Source organism: Sus scrofa, chromosome 14, assembly GCF_000003025.6.
Source record: "Sus scrofa isolate TJ Tabasco breed Duroc chromosome 14, Sscrofa11.1, whole genome shotgun sequence".
Lineage (NCBI taxonomy): Eukaryota > Metazoa > Chordata > Mammalia > Artiodactyla > Suidae > Sus > Sus scrofa.
Window position 1 is genome coordinate 100,644,862 of NC_010456.5, and position 16,053 is coordinate 100,660,914.

The 16,053-nt window shown below is 34.9% G+C and overlaps 1 long non-coding RNA gene across 1 annotated transcript; it reads left to right on the top strand.

The window, feature by feature from the left end:
• On the top strand, nucleotides 242-15,069 carry LOC110256748. Its single transcript, XR_002338670.1, has 3 exons — nucleotides 242-398; nucleotides 13,869-13,976; nucleotides 14,938-15,069. It is a non-coding gene; the product is annotated as an uncharacterized LOC110256748 (long non-coding RNA).

Genomic DNA, 16,053 nt, shown 5'->3' on the forward strand with positions numbered 1-16,053 from the left:
GACATTTTATGCTCATATGACTGGGTCAATGCATCCATCCTTGAGTGAAAATTATTTTCTGAATGAAGAGTCTATATTCTGCTGAGAAGCTTTCAATTCATCTATACCTTGAGGCATGCAACTCAGGGACTGGCTTGGCAGGAGCAGGAACTCTGGTCTATTACGATTCGTTTTTTCATCACTGGCTAAGAGCTCACCTGTCAAAGTGTCTGGGTGGCATTGGCTGCATTTCAAGTTATGATTAATCTGCCTTCAGTTGAGAGGTTTCTGGTTGCAACATCTTCTGGGCTGTTTGAAACAGAGCATGCTCCATTGACAGCTGCCTCTGGAAGGAGTTGAAATCTCTCTGAACCTTCCAGGACTTGAAGACAGACCCCCCCAAAGACTTCACAGATCAGGTAATGACTCTTGATCTATTTGTAGAACCTGGGTCATGGTCTTTTAGTAAGAAATAGAAAATATTTGGAGCTACAGAACTTAATTGTTGTTGAGGAATATTGTGTTTTGATTCCATCAAGTTAAGCAAGAGATAGCAAGAGTAAACATGACCACTTCAGATGGAGAAGATATACTGAAGAGCTTTCCAGGAGTGTTATGATGGGTTTCCCTTTCAGAAAACTGTAGCATGTACAAAGCAGACATTGCTATTTTTGAATCTCAGTGAGAATTGGTATCACAAGTCTATACCTGGAAATGCTAGTGACAGATTCTTTTAAGAATTTGAGTTCCCTTGTGGTACAGCAGTTTAAGGATTCGGTGTTGACATTGCAGTGGCTCAAGTTGCTGCTGTAACCTGGGTTCCCCAGCCCAGGAAATTCCACATGCCATAGGTGCAGCCAAAAAAAAGAACTTCTTTGGGATTGTGCATCTAGGGGTTTGGGAAATAATATTTAAACAATGTTTTAAAAACTCTTTAGGATTTTTCAAAAAGCCCTTTACTGTCTCACTCCAATAGCCTTTAGCCTGAATACTTTTTCTTATGAGCAGGGTCGTCTGCAGGGAAATGTGGGCCAAGTGATTGGCAAGAGTCATCATACTAAATGATATCCCTGCTTATTGAAATTATGAGCATCCTCCTCAGTTTGTGAAGGACCCATCACTTTCCTCGTCTACAAAGTGGTTCATATTTATGTCGATGTTATATAAGTGTACAGTCTCCTCTAATCCCCCTAATTGCAGACATGCATTCAACTTTAGGGAGATGAGGATGAGCCAACCTGAAGCACAAATATTCCCCTCCAGACATTAAGAGATTAAATAATTGTCCTTTAATAATATATATTAAAGTCCAAAGGTTGTTATTTTTGTTTGCTTTTGAAGTACATTTATCCTTTTTTTTTTTCTTTGTCCTTTTTAGGGCCTCACCTGTGGCATATGGAGGTTCCCAGGCTAGGGTCCTCATTGGAACTGTAGCCTCTGGCCTACACCACAGCTCAAGGCAATACCAGATCCTTAACCTGCTGAGCAAGGCCAGGGATTGAACCCACAACCTCATGGTTCCTAGTCAGATTTGTTTCCACTACGCCGTGATGGGAACTCCTCACAGACCTGTCTTATGTCTCCTTTACTTTGTAAAATAATTTAAGGGAAAAATTGTTTCCTCTACAGCTCCTTTCTTTTGTTATTTATTTTTCAAATTTGAAAACAGCCATCTTTCAGGGGCTATTTTGCCATCAGAACAAATCTTTCATCCTTAATATTGTAGAAGAGCCATGAAAATATAGTTCATTCTTGCTATTTATTTTTCCTTTTTCCTTGGTGTATTTTCCTCCCCATTCAGCCTAATACTCCTTTCTTTTTGCTGCCTCTGGGCTTGGAGCACAGCGCTATGAGCCACTCTATTCTATTTGAAGATTCTGTCACAGCTGCTTGGTCCTTCTTCCTTTGACACAAACGTGCCTACTCCTCAAATCTGAGATTTGCAGGCCTGGACATCTGATTGTGTAATGATTTCCTTTCTTCCACTTGTTAATAGTCTCCTTTCTCTTCCTGCTTCCTTACTTCTTTCATTCTATGGGTGGGGGAATTCCGAAAACAAAAACCAGTTTGGATCTAGATCCTGATTAACTTTGCTACTAATAATTGTGTAACCTTGTGAGTCACTGATATTTGGTAACAGATGAAAATATCAGAGTTTTGCGAAGGTTGCTGAGATGAAGACAAGAAGGAATCTAAATTTTCGTAAACACCATAATGGGCTTTATATTGAAAATGTCAGATAAAAAGGGAAATTGTTGCAGACGTCAAAAAATTTTAATTGACAAACAACAATCTTCTGGCCAACCCAGTCATTTGTGTCACTGCCAAAAATCTCACAATAAAGAAAAACTATAGGAAACTGCCAAAATGGTTATTATAAGGTGAACATACTAAAATTTGTAGACTTTGCCCCATAAGAATATTTCTAGGGCCTTTATTCGGAGTACCCTGAGTTTAAACTTACAGCTAATTATTTATAAGTATTTTATTTAGTATATTTAGTATAACTATACTATTATTATATTTTATACCATAAAATATGTATTATAATAAATATACTATATATTAAAAGAAGGATTTTACTATATTTTTATGCTGAGAGTAATACAAGCTAATAAAGTCATTAAGGAATATATATAACCAAGAGGTAAATTGGTAGAAGAGGGAAAATTTTTATTCCTAGTATTGAAATAAAACCATTATCATTTCAGAATAATTCTTACAGTGTTTCTGAAGATCATATTTTTTGGTTTACTTATTTGTTTGAGATATTCAAGAAATAAAATTGTGGTTGCTTAAAATTTGGTTTTGCTTCTATAGCCCCAAACAAATTTGTCAAAACTCTGTAAATATTAACATATTTTTAGACTGACATATGAAAAACCTTTATCATAATTCTTAATAGTTGTAAAGGATGTAGTTTAAGATACCTCATAAATACTGCCAGTTTTAGACAAAATTGTTATACAATTATAAAAGTATATCCAAGAAAATATTTAATTTTTATATTTGAATTTGATATTTAAGATTATCCATTGGAAAAAAATCTTTTATTTCACGAATTGAAATTGTATAACTTTTGTTTTCTTACTGAATTTATATTTCCATTCCACTTTTTTAGCGTTTTGCATATTTCCATAAATATGTATCCTAGTATCATTTATTTATATGCCTAAAAAGTCTTTTAGGAGTTTCCATTGTGGTGCAACGGGATGGATTGGCAGCATGTCTGTGGCACCAGGACTCAGGTTCTATCCCTGGCCTGGTACAGTAGGTTAAAGGATCTGGCATTGCCACAGCTTCAGAGTAGGTAACAACTGTAGCATAGGTCAAATCTGCAGTTTGGATGTGATCCCTGGTGTAGAAACTCAATATGCTATTGCGCAGCCAAAAAAGAAAAAAGTCTTTTACTGATCAATTGATCCTTTTTCTCTACAACTAAAAATGTGGATAAACATTCAAATTTAAATTGTTTTCACTTCTTCTGACTATAGGGTTGCATTTTTTAATGATTTCTCCTTGATATTTTTATTAGAACACAATTGGTTAAGAATCATAACTATATTAAAAGTTCAATGAATAATTAAGCTTTAAAATCAAATTTTATTAGCAATGTATCTCAATGACATCGATGAAACTTTTTAATTCATACATCCAGTGATAATTATTATTTATTCACAGATGACACAAAATTTAGCATCTGTATTTTCCCATTAACAGTTGTAAGTGCTGAAACCCCATGTTTACCTAATGCCATTCAACTCTGAACTCACTGAAGATCTGTGTCACAAGTCACACAGTAATGCAGCTACAGAAATGATTTTTATTTACCTACTAAGAACTCAAGTAGATCCTTTTTCTTTTTTTAATTTTTAAAAATTTTTAAATTGTTTTTATCTTTTCCATTATAGTTGCTTTACAGTGTTCTATCAGTTTTCTACTGTACAGCAAAGTGATCCAGTCACACAGACATATATACATTCTTTTTCTCACATTATCCTCTATCATGCTCCATTATAAGTGACTAGATGTAGTTCCCAGTGCTATACAGCAGGATCTCATTGCTTATCCATTCCAAAGGCAATAGTTTGCATCTATTAACCCAGAAGCAAAGAATTTAAAACTACTATATTTGCAAAGGTTAATTGCTTTTGAAAAAAAGATTGATACTTTATTAAGCTCTCCCTTTCCTAATACCTCTGTCAATATTGTCAAGTGTTCCTTTGCTAGGAGCCCAAGATTTTTAAAACCGAGGACAGTTCATCATAGTTAAGATTCAGGAGAGAAGAGAGTTATACCTTTCCTTTGAGTTAGAAAATGAGAACCTCTTGAAAGTAGAAATCTCGGGCCATGTCAATTTTAGGAGATAGTATCTAGAACTCAATTTTTAAAAACTATTTATGTGCCTGTGTATTTTTTGGAAAATCACTGCTTATCCTAGCATGAAGAGTACAACTTTCCTCCCAACAATAATTTTTCCCCATTTAACATTATATTATGAGCGTGTTTTCATGTTATTATATAGTCCTCATATACATTTTAATGGCTTTATCTACAAGATTTAATTAACATATTATAGTTTACTTAAGCTTCCCTTTATTATTTATTTGTTTATTTTGCTTATTAGGCCCGCACCTGTGGCATAGGGAAGTGTTGAGACTAGGGGTCAAATCTGAGCTGCAGCTGCTGGCCTATGCCACAACAACTTGGGCTCCAAGCCACATCTGCAACCTACCCCACAGGTCATGGCAATGCCGGATCCTTAACCCACTGAGTGAGGTTAGGAATTGAGCCTACATCTTTGTGGATACTAGTCAGGTTCGTTACCCCTAAGCCACAACAGGGACGCCTCCCTTTATAATTTAAAATGTTTTTTATTTTTTTTATGATAAACAACAAGCATAAAAGCAATTTTGTACAGAGGGATCTCCTGCACATTCAGATTGAGAATTTATCCTCTTGCTATAAATTTATTGAGCAGAATTTCTAGGACATAAGATATAGATGTTCTTAAAAACTCTGTAATTATAACAATACTGCTTTCTAAATGAGTAATTCATACCAGCACAAGTAATCTTTGAGAAAACCTGCTTTGCAATATAGTTTCCAGTTTCTTTGTGAGTTATAATTATATTCAATAACATACACAGATACTAAGTATACAGTTTGATGAGTCTTGACAATTATCCAAGTTAAGATATAGAGTATGGCCATCACCCTGAGAGTTTCCTCTTGTACCTTTCCAGTCAATCCCCCACCAAGAAAACACTATTGTGATTTGTATTCCAACAAATTTATCTTACCTGTTCTTTTTTATTTTTATTAAAGTATAGTTGATTCACAATGTTCTGTCAACTTCTGCTGTACAGCAAAGTGACTCTGTCAATGTGTATATGTATATGTATATGTGTATGTATATATACACATTCCCTTTCTAATATTGTCTTCCATCATGGTCAATCCCAAGAGATTGGAGATTCTCTTGGGATTGGAGGTTCCCTGTGCTGTACAGCAGGACCTCATTGCTTATCCATTCTAAATGTAATAGTTTGCATCTACTAACCCCAAATTCTCAGTCTATCCCGCTCTCTCCCCTTCCCCCTTGGCAGCCACAAGTCTGTTCTCTATATCTATGAGTCTGTTTCTGTTCTGGAGATAAGCTCATTTGGTGCCACATTTTAGATTTCACATATAAGTTATATCATATGGCATTTGTCTTTCTCTTTCTGACTTACTTCACTTACTGTGAGAATCTGTTCTTGATGTTCCTAGAAATTGAATTATAGAGGAAGTATTATTTTGTTTCTGGCTTCTTTTGCTAAGCATAACATTTTTTAGATTAATCTTTTTTGTTTCATGTGTCTATAAATAGTATTCCATTGCTTAAATAAAATAAAATTGTATATCCCCTGTACTATTGATGGACATATGAGTTATTTCCAAAAATTTGCTATGATAAATAAATCTTCAATGAACAATCTTTCAAATAAGTCTTTGAATAGACTGTATTTTCTTTCACTTTGAACAACTACCTTTATAGGAAATCATTGGATGCATATACCACTATCTGTTTATCCATTCTATTATTGACAGACATTGGGTTATATCTGCTTGGAGACTATTATGAATAAAGGTGCTATGAATATTTATTTACAAGAATTTTTGTAGACATACATTTTTATTTCTCTTGGTAAATACCTAAAAGTAGAAATACTGAGTCTTGTGGTAACTGTATATTTTATATATAACTCTGTAAGATAATACCAAATTTTTTTATCTAGTGTTTATTCTATTTTACATTTCTATCAGCAATGCGTGGGCATTCTGGTTGTTGCTGTCCTTGCTTAACAATTGATCTTCTTAATTCTATCTATAATAGTAGGTGAGAAAAGTTATCTCATTTTAGTTTTGATTTGTATTTCCCAGATGCCTAAAGATATAGACACCTTTTCATGTGCTTATTAGTCACTCATATGTTTTCTTTACTAAAATATTTGTATAAGGATTTATCCATGTTATTATTGGCTATTTGAATTCTTCTTGAACTTTAAGAGATTGTGTATACATCATGAATAAAATTTCTTTGTTAAATATTTGCTTTACATATTCGCTAAATCTGTGGCTTGCTTTTTTAATTTCTTAATGGTGTCTTTTTAGTAGGATAAGTTTTAAATTTTGATGAAGTCCAATATATCACTTTTTTCTTTATGCTTTTCTGTCCTAAGATATCCTTGCCCACATCAAATTCACAAAGATTTTCTATGTTTTCTTCTATACTTTTATAGTTTTAGCTTTTATATTTAGGCTTATGATTTAGTTTTCACCTTATGTATGGTGTTAATTGGGGATCAAGTTTGATTTTTTTCTTCTATGCCATTTTAGAAAATGTAATTATTTTCCTTTGAATTACCTTGGAAGCCTTCTCCGCAGATCAATTGACCAACTATTTGTGTATGTGTCTGTATATGGGTCAAGTATTATATTCCATGAACTGTATGTTTACCCTTATGAAAATGTCACACAATGAGTCTTGGTATTGTAGCTTTATAGTTAAGTCTTAAAATCAGGTAGCATAAATCATTCACCTAGGTATCTTTTGCAAACATGTTTCGGCTATTTAGATCATTTTAGAATAAGATTATTAATTTATGTTGGCCTCATAAAATGAGTTGGGAATAATTTCTTTCATATTTCTGGAAGAGTTTTGAGTTTGGAGTTTTTTGTTTGTTTTTTCTTAACATAATTATTTCTTGCTTAAATTTTGAATAGTATATTTACCATTGTAACTATTTGTTCTGAAATTTCTGTTTGTGTGTGTACGGAAATTTTTTAAAACAGATTTAATTTCTTTAATATATATAGGGCTAATCAAGTGTTCTATTTGTTCTTGAAACAGCTCTTCCTTGATTAGTTTTGCCAGTGCTTATCAATTTTATTAATCTTTCAAAGGGCCAACTTTTGACTTTGTTAATTTTCTGCAATATTCTCTGGTCTGTTTTTTGTTTGTTTTTTTTCATTTCTACTCACTTTGGGCTTAATTTAATTTTCTTTTTCTACTTAAAGTTTGGATTATTGATTGTAAAATTTTCTCTTTCCTAATAAAGTTAAGTCTCTAAATATCTTTCTAAGCACTACTTAGGCTGCGTCCCTTTAGAGTAGTAGTGTTTTTTATTATTATTCAATTATATGTCTTTTCTAATTTCCCTTTTAATTTTTCACCTACCTATATGGTCCTTAAATGTGTTCTACAAATGTCAATTATATCAACTCAGTTATGGTATTGTTCAGATTTCCTTTATTATTGCTGGTTTTCTGTTCACTTCTATCAGTTACTGAAAGACAGATGTTGAAATCTCCAACTATGAAGCTTAAATTCCCTCATAGTTCTGTCATTTTTTTCTTTTTCATTCCTAAGTTCTACTCTTAGGTACCTACACATTTACGGTTGTTTTGTTATTCTTATGAACTGACTTGTCTTCCAGATAAACTCTGAAATATGGAGATACTCTTTGTCTTGAAAGCCTACTTTGTCTAATATTAATATACCCATGCCAGCTTTTTTATGCTTACTTCTTACATGGTATACTTCTTTATTTTACTTTCAACCTATTTTCCTATATATTTAAAATGTGTCTCTTGTTCAAAGTAGTTGGGTTTTGTTTTTTTATCCAGTCTGACAATTTCTGTCTTTTAATTAGAAAAATTACATTAATATTTGGGCTTGTCTGCCGTCTTTTTATTACTGCTTGTCATTTTTTTCCTTCCTTCCTTTCTCTTTTTTTCTTTCCTGTTTCTCTATGACCCTTTTCTGCCTTCTTCTATGATGATCAATATTTTTAGCATTCTGTTTTAATTCTTCTATTAGCTTTTAAAATATACCTATCTCTGGATTGTAATATAGTACCCTCTTTTCTGATTCTGAAAATAACTGACCTCTATACTTTATCAGTGAGACAGCTAGTCTGTATGGGTTACTGCATCATAATTGAAAGTAAAAGTTTTTCATTATGATATCTTGAGTGAAAATTTGACAGGAGAAATGGTTTTATAAAAATTAATCTGGCAGGAGTTCCCATCATGGCTCAGAGGAAATGAATCTGACTAGTATCCATGAGGACAAAGTTCCATCCCTTGCTCAGTGGGTTAAGGGTCCAGCATTGCCGTGAGCTGTGGTGTTAAGTCACAGACATGGCTCCTATCTGGCCGTTGCTGTGGATGTGGAGTAGGCCGGCAACTACAGCTCCGATTCTACCCCTAGCTTGGGAACCTCCATGTGCCACAGATGTGGCCCTAAAAAAGACAACAAAAAGTTAATCTGGCAGCAACATAAATATGAGTTGGGTTACAAAGACTAGAAAATAAAAGACTAACCAGGAGTCCAGTAAAATGATATAGGTATTAGGAATGAGATAGTAGACTAGAGAGTGGCAGAAGTAACTGAAAATAGTTTTGAAAGAATAACAGAAAAAAGTAACTTTGAGTTCAGTGAGGTTTTGAAAAACAATTTTGAGAAATTTGAAAGAATGTCATAATAGATTATAGGCAGGGTTGACAAAGTCATAGACCATAAGAAAATGTCTAAGACTCTCAGCTTTCAGGACTAGAGAGGAAAAACAGCTTAGAGCTGAGAAGACAAAGAGGAATTGAGAAAGAAAAGAATTTTATATTTCCTCATAATTTAAACATGCTGTATTTAACATTAGCACCTGGGACTCTTGCAACAGCCTGAAGAGGTAGGCTGCACAGAGCATGTATTTTCAGCCCCATGTGTTGTTCTAGATGGGAAGACAGGCCCAATCTGGAGGGTTTTTGTTTCCCCATTCTTCCAAATTCTTTCACTAACCCCAGGTATGTCTTGTAATTCTACATAACAGTGGAGAAGAGGATAAAAAACTCTCCCCACTCTGTGCACAGCTGGTGAAATAATGATGTATTATCTGATTGTAGAACAAAAATAAGCAATGCTCAATTGCCATAAACTTGCTAATATTTCACTGGAAAATATACAGAAATGAATTTACTGGGAGCTTTGTATACTAACCACTGAACACAGGTAAATTGCTCAAACATAGACAATTTTAAGATAGGAAGTAAAAACAAAACAAAACAAAAAACCAAAAAGTACTCAGATTGCCTAGAAGTGACATTTAATGTATAAGTCTTTCTTAAATTTTACTCCTATGTGTCTCTCTTTGGGGGTGGGGAGGATGTTCTTTCAGTGTATTGCTTGGCCTGGTTGCAATCATGTAATAACAATGATTATTATAAATGTGAATCTTTTATCCTTTAGTCCAAATAATTATCTACGATATGATTGCTTTCTTTCTCCCACTCCTCTCTTTTCCCACATGTCTTTCCTCATCCTTCTCAGTTCATTAGTAAATAAAAGATGAAACAAAAAGTATAATATCACTGATGACAGGGACGTTTCCTACTGATATACTTGATACACACAAGTGTGTGTGTGTGTGTGTGTACACCTGCCATCAGACTGCAGCCACTCCAAAGGTGAACCCTGAGGAATGCAGGATGGAAACATAAGATGCTGGCCCAGAGAGCTGAAGTGCAGATCAATGGAACAATTTCAAGAAGCCTAGAACCTTGTATTTTCCCATAAATAGAAAAGCACTAAATTCCTTAATTTGAGTTATCTAATTTTCTTTTATTAACAGTAATCTTTTGTTGCTGATATCTATACTTTTCTGCAATACTCATATATATTCTAGCTCCCCTTACTTCTCCTAGGTGCAGTTTTCTCAAGGTTACTTTAGATGCTACTCTGGACTTAAGTCCTCATTTTGCTCCCAATAAATCTAACTTATGACTTTTAGATTGTGCATATTTTTTGGTCTACACAAGTCATGCATATAGCCTCCAAATCAGCTATTCTGAATGGACTGAGTGGTTAAGAATCATAATAATTAAGAGCATTTCCTTTAGAGTCAGATTCTGGCTCCACCACGTGTTTTAACTCAGGCAAATGACTTGACTCAGGGAAAGTTTCTACATGAAATAAAATGGAAATGATATTTATTATCCCTAGGGATTATTTTGAGAATAAAATGAAATAATTATATCTGCCATATTGTTAGCTCAAGTACATGTGCCAGACCCTCAGTGAGGCCGAACAAACTGAAACAGAGTTTGAAGCAGAGAAATGTTTATTACAGGGCCAAACAAGCAGTTTGGTGGCTCATGCCGCCCAAGCCCAAACTACCCAAACCAAAATTGTGGAGCATTTTTAAAAATTTTAAATGATTTTATTTTTTCCATTATAGTTGGTTTACAATGTTCTGTCAATTTTCTACTGTAACTCAAGGTGACCCAGTCACACATACATATATACATTCTTTTTGTCACATTATCCTCCACCATGCTCCATCTTAAGGACTAGATACAGTTCCCAGAGCTATACAGCAGGATCTCATTGCTTAGCCATTCCAAAGGCAATAGCTTGCATCTATTAATCCCAGATTTTTAAAAGCCAGGTGAGGGAGAAGGGGTATCTCACAGGGTAAGTGATCAGCTTGTGCACAATTCTCTGATTGGCTGATGGTGAGATAACTGGGCGGGGTCACAGGGTTAAAATGAACAACCCTTAGCTCCAGGAGGCCTAGGCTGAGTACCAGGTCATCAAGTACTTAACATCTCCTTTTGGAAGGGGTGGATTTTCACATCTGTAAAACAATTTAGGAAATCCTTATCAGAAACTGATATCCAGGTACTTCGGAGAGGAACTAAAGCAGAGGATATGGGGGAAGGCCTCAGAAAGGCCTTATAGATTCCTGCTCCATTACAATATACTTGTCCATAATAGCTGCTCAAAACAAAGTTCTAGTAATAGTCACAAAAGTTATCATTGTGTTGGTGGTGGTATTATTATCACTACCATAGTGATGCATCAGGAATTTAGCTGTATTAATCAATCTTAGTTATAAGAAAGTATATTGTATTAATATAAATGTACATATTTACCACATAATTCATATATTACTAATCATATTAATTATAGTATGGATTAATTATATTAATATATATTGTCAGCAGAGCTTAAGAGTTTGACCAATCCAGGAGAGAATTCATAGAATTTTCTATAACAGAATGCAAAGGTAGTGTCTGAAAAAATCCTTCCACTTCCTACAGGGTAAGATTTGCCATCTCTCTTTTATGTTAATTGAATATAAAAATCCTATTTGCAATATAGAATTAGAACAATTTGACTAAGAAAGAAAGGGAAAGAAGGAAATGGGGAAGTGGTGTTGAAAGCACAAAGTGAACCCTCTGTTTACAGAACCCCGTAATATACATTTGGCCTCCATATCTCTGAGTTCCACATAGAAAATATCAAAAAAAAAAAACTTTATAGAAAATTCCACAAAGGAGAACCTGAATTTGCAATAATTTACGTAGTATTTACATTGTATTTACAACTATTTATGTAGCATTTACATTGTATTACAATGTGAAAATATTATAAGTAATCTAGAGATAACTTAAAATATTCAGGATGATGTGCATAGATTTGCATATGCAAATACCATGCCACTTATATAAGAATTGAGCATCTGTGGTTTTGGTTCTATGGGGTGGGGTAAGGGTGAGTAGGGTAGTGCTGGAACTAATTTCATCTGGATACTGAGGGACTGTATACACAGCTGCCTGTGTATACATTTACACATTTACATACGCATTTTCATATACCTGGACTGTATACGTTTGCCTGGCCTGGGCAAATGTGTAATCCTGTCATAAGGGCATTTGCTTTAGAGCTAAACTTACTGTAGCTTAAATCTTGTCTTTATCTTTTGCTAAAGGAAAAGAGAACAAATTAGCAGATAATGTATTTTCTAATAATTTGAAGACTTCATTTTATACAGTAGTTAATGGGAGTCCCCTGCAAAAATGTCCCCTCTGTTACCTTTGCAGTTGTGGTCTGTGGTTTTGTTTTTTGTTTTTGTTTTGTTTGTTTGCTTTTTAGGGCCACACCTGAGCATATGAAGGTTTCCAGGCTAGGGTCGAATTGGAGCTGCAGCTGCCAGCCATAGCAATGCCAGATCTGACATATGTCTGTGGCCTGCAACACAGCTCACGCAACCCTGGATCCTTAACCCACTAAGCAAGGCAGGGATCCAACCCGCACCTCATGGTTCCTACTTGGATTGTTTCCGCTGCGCCACAGTGGGAACTCCAGTTGTCTGTTTTTAAACTTAAGTAGTTTTGAAACCAAATGAGGAATATATGTCATCTCTTCCCCCATAATTGTCAAATTTCTATTTGAAAAATAACTTCTTTTTTATAATAAGTAATACAGGATATAGAATATTTAGAGGTATGGAAAGTCCTTTAAAAATAGAAAATAGGATTCCGTCATGGCTCAGCGGTTAAAGAACCCAACTAGTATCCACGAGGATGTGGGTTTGATCCCTGGTCTCACTCCAGTGTGAGGATCCTGCATTGCCTTGAGCTGTGCTGTAGGTCAGAGCACGGCTCATATCCCATGTTACTGTGGCTGTGGTGTAGGCTAGCAGCTACAGCTCAGATTCAACCCTAGCCTGGGAACCTCCATATGCCATGAGTGCAGCCCTAAAAGACAAAATAATTAATTAATTAATAAAATAAAAATAAATAATCACCCAAATATTCACCATCTAGCTATAGCCATAAATAAAATTTGATGTTTGGTCCTTTTTTCTCTTTATAGTTTTTTTAATCACTGAGCTCAAAAATATATGCACAAGTTACATTGTTTTGCCCTTAATTATTATATAATAGTAATATTGCATATCACATAAAAGCATAATACTTGGTAGCTAAATAATTCCATTCTTCCTCCCCATAATTTATTTGTCATTCTCTTATTTTGGCAAATTTCACTGTATTAGATATGCAATGCGTGATAATTTTATACATGATATTTGCATATATATTATTTTTCTTTGGATAGACTCTTGGAAATAGAACTATATTAAGTGAAGGTATACATATTTTTAAATTTGTAAGACATGTTAATAAATGCCTTTCCATAAAGATTTGCCAATGCTCACTCCCATTTTCAGAAGAAAGATTAATCTATCTGGAAACTGGAGATATTAAATGCAATTAATATATTGCCATTATATTTTTTTCTGTGAACTATACATTTCCTTCTCTTGTTCAATATTCTATTGGAAATTTAATTGCTATTGGTTTCTTCCTTTCTTCTTTCCTTCTTTCTTTCTCACTAAAAATTACCATTTCAGAGTTGTTATGAGACGAGTCTTGAATCATTAATATTACTTGCTAGACACAGTTAAGAAGCATCTTCTACTCCCCCCACATAGTGCTTTAGAAAAATTACACCAAATTTAGAATTCCCTAGATGATAAGCATATTAATATTTCCTTTTCTAGGCAATTCCAATGTGGCCTTTAGCAGCAGCATGCTGGATGCTTCTTCTTGGAACTACTATGGTTATCATAAGAAAGGAAGGACCACAATCCTGAAGCTAATATGAATATGTAAGTCATTCATTAAGGAATTATTAAGTTATTGTCTTTTTTTTTTTTTTTTTGCTTTTTGGGAGCACACCTGTGGCATTGGAAGTTCACAGGCTAGGGTTTGAATCAGAGTACATCTGCTCAGCCTATACCACAGCCGTAGCAACACAGATGCAAGCTATGTCTGTGACCTACACCACAACTCATGGCAATGCCAGATCCTTAACTCAGGATTAAACCGCATCTTCATGGATACTAGTCAGATTCATTTCCACTGCGCCACAATGGGAACTCCACGTATTATCATTTTAGATACAACTGGTGTGCTTGTCTAGTTGTGCTTCCTCTCTTGTCTCCTGAGTGACTAAGAGTTGAATACCTGACCCAGACTGGGACAGTTGTACTCCCTCTGCTGGGTAGTTTGAGCTACCATCTCATGGTGTTTTCTGACGAGAAGGTTCATGTGTTCATACTGATGATCTCTGTAGAGTATCTTGCCTTCTTTCTCAGGCTCTTTCTAGAGCAGTTTCTTTTTGATTCTGAACCCTATCCATGCACTTGCAGTTTAATAAGCCAGATTTGGTTTTGGTTGCTTATAACCAAAACTATCTCTAACATGAGGCTATTCATACCAGAAAAGTATTGAATAGAGTGGATGGAATCGAACGAGACCCAAAAAAAAAAAGACAAGACCAATATTTACTATATGCTTCATTCAATTGAATACATAAGGAACACAGATTCCTGTGGGTACGTGTACCATGAAGCCTTCACCCATAACCAGGATGTATGGTCACCCACCTGCTTATCACGTCTTTGCATGCATCCTCTTTAACACTCTCCTCAAATTATCCTGATTTCCTCCATCTTATGTCCCAATACATAGATGAACAGTAGTTTGACTTAAAAATACTATGTTGCAATGTGGGTATAAAAATCAAGGATACATCATGAAGGTATGTATTTTCCCTTTCTCTTGCAGAGCCAGATTATTTCTTACTGGGGCTACCCTTCTGAAAAGTATGATGTTGTGACAAAAGATGGTTATGTCTTGGGAATTTAAGAATCCTTATGGAAGAGAATGTCCAAGAACAGGTAGGATTTATTCCATTATGAAAGAGAATACTGCCTAAGGAGAGAGTCTTACATGTGCTGATAGCAGAGGGGGCAGCTTTGTCTGAAAGAGAGCCTTTTCTCTTCCCGTAGTGGACAGTTATCACCAACCATCTCTACTACTCGTTTATTCATATAAACGTTGAGTTTTTTAAGCATTTCTCATAAACTGTTTATTCAGTCTTCCTTTTCTCCATCACTTCTTCCTCTTTCCAAACAAACATAAAAAAAAGAAAACTTGATCTACTCTAGAGATTCCATTTTCCCAGGCTTAAAAACCAGAACTCTAGGGTCCTTTTATTACTTTCTTCTTCCTCACTCCTATATCCATCAAGCATCGAGACCTATCCATTTTGTCTTCTAAACTCTCTCTAACATGAAACTTCTCGCAGCTTCAATCTCTCTCAAGTTCAGGCTTGGGCATTATCATTTTCTTTTGCTCCAGCCACTACAATAGTTTTTTTTAACCGGTGTTACTTCACTTGTAATTATTTCTCTACATGAGTCACTGGATTTATTTTATTTTATCTTATTTTTATTTTTTGTTTTTTTGCCATTTCTTGGGCCGCTCCCACAGCATATGGGGTTCCCAGGCTAGGGGTCTAATCTGAGCTGTAGCCACCGGACTACGCCAGAGCCACAGCAACACAGGATCGAGCCGTGTCTGCAACTACACCACAGCTCACGGCAAACCGCCATCCTTAACCCACTGAACAAACTCAGGGACCGAACCCGCAACTCATGTTCCTAGTCGGATTCGTTAAACCACTGGCCACGACAGGAACTCCGGATTTTATTTTTGAAGTAAATTTGACCCTAATAGTTTCTACACTTGAACGTAATTAAACAGCCATTTCTATTTTTTTTACCATAATAGTTTTGATACCTGTAAAAAGGAGAAGAATACACTTGGCAAAACTGTTGACTTCTATCTCATCTTTAACTCCTTTATTTGGAGCGTTGTATAACCAAATTCTCAGTTATC